This window comes from Lithobates pipiens, unplaced genomic scaffold (assembly GCF_037356315.1).
Source record: "Lithobates pipiens isolate NorthernLeopardFrog02 unplaced genomic scaffold, aLitPip1_a1.2 Scaffold_3, whole genome shotgun sequence".
Lineage (NCBI taxonomy): Eukaryota > Metazoa > Chordata > Amphibia > Anura > Ranidae > Lithobates > Lithobates pipiens.
Window position 1 is genome coordinate 48,317,283 of NW_027507790.1, and position 6,000 is coordinate 48,323,282.

At 44.9% G+C, this 6,000-nt stretch overlaps 1 protein-coding gene across 3 annotated transcripts in view; it reads right to left on the reverse strand.

Annotated features, from left to right (window-relative positions):
• The window catches only part of TOP3B (DNA topoisomerase III beta), a 138,930-nt gene extending 133,351 nt beyond the window's left edge, over window positions 1-5,579 (reverse strand). For 2 of the 3 annotated variants that reach the window (XM_077461632.1, XM_077461633.1), the window contains exon 1: window positions 5,446-5,544. The gene's annotated coding sequence lies outside the window, so the exon portion shown is untranslated. Of the gene's footprint in view, window positions 1-5,445 lie in introns of all 3 variants that reach the window. The other variant, XM_077461634.1, reaches the window with a different exon arrangement.
• Window positions 5,580-6,000: the final 421 nt, after the last annotated feature.

Here is a 6,000-nt window from a genome sequence, read left to right on the forward strand (position 1 = left end):
AGGCGTGGCCATTAGACTGCCGTCAGTGAGCTCAGGCGTGGCCATTAGACTGCCGTCAGTGAGCTCAGGCGTTGCTATTAGACTGGCGTCAGTGAGCTCAGGCGTTGCCATTAGACTGGCGTCAGTGAGCTCAGGCGTTGCCATTAGACTGGCGTCAGTGAGCTCAGGCGTTGCCATTAGACTGGCGTCAGTGAGCTCAGGCGTTGCCATTAGACTGGCGTCAGTGAGCTCAGGCGTTGCCATTAGACTGGCGTCAGTGAGCTCAGGCGTTGCCATTAGACTGGCGTCAGTGAGCTCAGGCGTTGCCATTAGACTGGCGTCAGTGAGCTCAGGCGTTGCCATTAGACTGGCGTCAGTGAGCTCAGGCGTTGCCATTAGACTGGCGTCAGTGAGCTCAGGCGTTGCCATTAGACTGGCGTCAGTGAGCTCAGGCGTTGCCATTAGACTGGCGTCAGTGAGCTCAGGCGTTGCCATTAGACTGGCGTCAGTGAGCTCAGGCGTTGCCATTAGACTGGCGTCAGTGAGCTCAGGCGTTGCCATTAGACTGGCGTCAGTGAGCTCAGGCGTTGCCATTAGACTGGCGTCAGTGAGCTCAGGCGTTGCCATTAGACTGGCGTCAGTGAGCTTAGGCGTTGCCATTAGACTGGCGTCAATGAGCTTAGATGTTGCCATTAGACTGGCGTCAATGAGCTTAGGCATGGGCATTGGACTGGCGTCATTGTGCTTAGGCATGGGCATTAGACTGGCGTCACTGAGCTTAGGCATGGGCATGGTATGGGCATTAGACTGGCATTTTACAAGCGTTAATAGCGAGTTAAACCCCCCTCCCCCCGACAACCTATGCGCAGTCTTGAAGCATTTGATAAACCGTTAAGGCATGTTAAAAGTGCTCCACAACGGAAAGTGACATTACAGGAAATAAACTAATTTTAACGCCCCGCAACCGACCTGCAAACGCCTGCCAGAGCATTTGCAAAGTGTTACCATAGACTTAAATGGGAGGCATTGAAAGGCTTCAAATGCCTCCTGACTCAATATGAGGCTTTAATATTGAAGTGAAGCGATGCTAACGCTTCATGTCTTGATAATGTGAACAGCACTGTGTGCTCTCCATTGTATCATTTGCATAGGCGTTTGAGGGGCATTTTTAATGCCCCTCAAACACCTGCTTTTAATGCCAGTGTAAGTCTAAAAGATATTAATATAAATAAAACAAAAAATATTGCAGCTCTAATAAAGTCCACAAACGATGAACAGACAATACTAAAATGTGCAAGTGAATTTCAAAAAGTAGATGGAACAAATAAAGTTAATAAATTGGTGCAAAAATTGTAGATTTCAGAAGATATGTGTGATCCAACTATCACCAACGTGCTCCACCACCCAGTGAAAGATGGACCCATACCAACGTTGGAGGACTCTATTACGAAGTCAAATGCGTTCAGATACGTGTATCATTAGCAAACGGCCATCACAGATCCTCGAGGAACAGATGCTGTTCAGTAATCTCAATATGAATCAAAGGACTTAGGGTAAATGGTGTGCCTTGTGTATATAAATAAAAGAAGAACATCCATACAGTGTAATAATGTAAACACTTATTTATTACACAAAACGGGATTAAAAGTACTCACATCTCAGAAGATAAAAAAAGCAGGCATATATGCAATGTGAACCATGCATGAAGATCATTAAGTTGGTGTACACAGCAAAGCAAGCGTGGTACCGGCACATAGATAGGCTCCACCCTACATGTTTTGTCACAACTGACATCAGTGCCATTGATCTTCATGTATGGTTCACATTGTATTAAAAGTACTCGCATCTCAGAAAATAAAAGCGGGCATGTATGCAAAGTGAACCATGCATGAAGATCAATGCCACAGATGATCTCAGTTGTGACGAAACATGCAGGGCGGAGCCTATGTACGTGCCGTTACCATGCTTGCTTTGCTGTGTACACCAACTTATTGATCTTCATGCATGGTTCACATTGCATATATGCCTGCTTTTATCTTCAGAGATGCAAGTACTTTTAATCCCATTTTGTGGAATAAATGAGTGTTTACGTTATTACACTATGTGGATGTTCTCCTTTATTTATATGCACGAGGCACACCATTTGCCATAAGTCCTTTGATTCATATTGGGATTACTGATCAGCATCTGTGATGACTGATTGCTGATGATACACTTATCTGAGTCCATCTTATAGTGGATGGTGGAGCGCGCATATCTTCTAATATCTAAAATTTTTGCATCAATTTATGAATTTTACTTGTTATTCCATCTACATTTTGGATTTCAATTGCACAGTGTGGTATTGTCTGTTCATTGTTTATGGGCTTTATTAGTGCTGCAATATTTTTTGTTTTATCCTATTGCACAGTTTATCTGACTTCATATTTTGCTAGCTGTTTGTTCACTACGTTTCAACGTTTTGTTTTCAATTCATTTTTCCAGCGCATTTTCTCCCCGTTGTTTGCCATATAAGTGAATAAAACCATAAGTCCATGGCTAATTCTGCATGTTGGCTGTCAGCTGAAGAGTAAGAAGCAACACTGTATGCAAACATTTTTTTTAAAAACAGTAGCGCCATCTGAGTGTACAATTGCCATTAAAAACACTTCAATTGTTAAAGTGTAAGTTCAGCTTTACAGAAAATCTATAAGGTGAGCTTACACTGAAAGACCCCAACACCCCCCCCCCCGCCCCCTCTAACCTGGAGTCTGGCGATCACCTGCACTGATAGCTCGCCATTGTACCAGTTCAGGGATTTGAAATCCCTGCGGCTTTCTCTCCTCTTTGCCCGCGGTGACAGGGCGGGCTACCCGAGTTCTTATTGGTCTGCACCGACCACTTAGAATGCTCCCAAACATACCTTCTGACGAGGTATGTTTTCGAAATTAAGCCAAGGGGATTTCTAAGCCCCGGACCAGTGAGGCTGCGACCTGGTGTGTCAGTGCGGGTGATGCGCTTCAGGTCAGCGGGACTGGGGGGTCAGTCTCTCTGGATCACTGCGGAGAGACCAGAGAGGAGCTTTACTTACATGTTTACAATGCATGACCACAGCCTGGCTTTGTGAGTTGCTTACTTAACAATTAAAGTGTTTTTAATGCCAATACTACACTCAGATGGCGCTACTGTTTTTCCTTAGATATTAGATTATGCTGGGAGGAACAGAGTGATGTGTATCTGTATACAACTATATACTACCTTTACATAGGCTTACCCTTTCAGTCTAATATGAATTCTGCTGTTAGACTAACACACCTTACTAACCGATCTGTGACTGCTGCACCTCTCTGCCAATCCCTTCATCGGCTTCCCCTACCCCACCGTATAAAATTCAAAATACTAAACACAACATAAAAGGCCATCCACAACGCCCCAGCTACATCACCAACCTTGTCTGCAGATAGTGCCCAAATCGTCTTCTCCTCCCAAGATATCCTGCTCTCTAGCTCCCTTGTTACCTCCTCCCGCGCTTGCCTCCAAGACTTCTCAAGAGCCTCTCCCATCCTTTGGAACGCCCTACCCCAGTATATCCGGTCAGTCCCTACCCTGTCTGCCTATAGGCGATCTCTGAAAATGCACTTATTCAGGAAAGCCTACCGCACCTCCACCTAAGAACTATATCCGAGTCACCGCCATCAGATCATCCCCACAGCTATTACCTTTTGTACTACCTCCTCCTCCCTTTAGGCTCCATTCACACCTGATCTCAAATCGCTGCAAAACGAGGGAAGGCGTTTGTGATGCCATTACTTTAATAGCATCCCAATCGCGTGGCAAATTGCAAAACACACGATGCTGTCGCCCAAAAGACGTTCATGTTCCTTTTTGAGTGACAAGCATTGCGATAGGGGTGCCATTAAAAAGTAATTGCATCATAAATGCGCCCCGTATTTTTGCGGTATTTGAAATTGCGGTGATTCCGCCTGCGATCAGGTGCAAATGGAGCCTTAGACCAGAGTTTCTCAACTCCAGTCCTCAAGGAGCCCCAACAGGTCATGTTTTCACTCAGATGAAACGACTGTGGAAATTACTAATGTAGTGAAACTGATCAAATCACCTGTGCAAAATAATGGAAGGCCTGAAAAGATGACTGTGTTGGGGCGCCTTAAGGACTGGGAGCTGAGAAACACTGCCTTATGGTCCGTACACACAATCCAAAACTTTTTTTGCAAGCTAGTCGCATATTGAAAATGGTGGGGTTACTAAAGTGACAAATTCTCGTACGAGAGATTAAAATATTTGGAAGTGATGTAATGGGAGTAATTTACTAAAGGTAAATCCACTTTGCACTGCAAGTGCACTTGTAAGTAAAGTCGCTGTAGATCCCAAGGGGGACATGCAAGGGAAAAAAAAAACAGCATTTTAGCTCGCATATGATTGGATGATTAAAATCAGCAGAGCTTCCCCTCATTTCAGATCTACCCCTTAGATTTAGAGCGACTGCACTTCCAAGTGCACTTTCAGTGCAAAGTGGATTTGCCTTTGGTAAATAACCCCCAATGTGTTGTAGTGCATTTCTATTTTATTTTCGGATGACAACTGTACTTGTATCGTACGAGAAAGTTTGCGTGTTTGTCCGATCAGATATCAGATAAACTGGCGCATTCGTCTCTTGAAAGCCCTGTACTTACGATCTGGTTATCGTACGGTTGCTTCAAAAGCGGTATTTTTTTATTCAATTTTCGGATCGTGTGTACAGGCCATTAGACTGTAAGCTCCATGAGCAGACCCCTCCTATTCCTACTGAACTCAACTTTAATGTAATTGCACTGTCCCCCCTCTACATTGTAAAACGCTGCGGAATCTGTTAGTACTATATAAATTCTGTGTAATAATACTGAAACTGAGCTTTCATTAGTTAGTAGGCCAAAACGCTAGCTATAATGTAAGATATTGTAAATCAGAAATAGGTTTTGTTCACACATATCACTAAAACATGTGCACATTCGTGTATGTTGTGTACGGACAGTGCGGTGCATCGCACCATTTTTTTTTTTTTTTCACTTTATTGGAGCATCACAAAATGACATTTTATTGAACGCACCATATTGATGTGCGGCAGTTTTACGCCGTACACACCACCTCACATGTAGTGTAAAGAGGACACACAATTGCTTTCTATGTTGAGCTACACAAATCAATGCAGCTCATGGTTTGTGGTGTGAAGGAGCCAATTACGGTTTCCAGCCTGCACTTAGTTACCAGGGTGCAATGTGGTGACAGGGCCTCTTTAGAGTTATCAGTTCCATAGCATTGCTAGGTGGTCCCTACTGAGGAATATTCCTACACCCTCCACAATAAAGGAGCCAAGAAAGTTATGACCCCTTTTATGAAATACATTATCCTGCAGGCAACATACACCGATAAACACACTACTACGCCGCCTACTCCCGTCCCCATTATTACTGATAAACACCCGTCACTGACCGCCTTCCCGCACACAGCAGCCCGGGAATATGTTCCAGAGAGCAGGGCGCCGCCATGCCTGGTGTACGTCACTTCCGGGGAGGAACATCCGGCCCAGCAGCCGGGACACGCCATGCAGGCTGTAGTAGTGCGTGTGCTGTGAGGAGAGGAGTGGTAGGGCGGCGCAGTCCTATGGACTCTACACACTGGCGGGAGATTCTGTCCCCGGTGTTCCTATCTATTCTACTGCCCTCATATACAAACCATGAAGTCTGTAGTGAACACTTTATACACATAAGGTTTTCCATAGACATTAGAGCAGCGCTGGTCAACTTTCATCATATTGGGGGCCCCTGACGTCACCAAACTCCAAAGGGGTCTCCTTTGCGTTAGTGGTTGAGGGACAGTAAAACCATTTTTTACAGCTCCTTTAGTCACGGTGGTGCGATGCGAGAACCCTGAGAATCAAGTGCGGGTTCCTGAATCGCAGTTTATTTCCTGGAGAACAGAGCACTTGTTGCTGCCATGTTTCCCAACCAGCATCACAGATTGTGTCTTGACATCTTTCAATCAGGA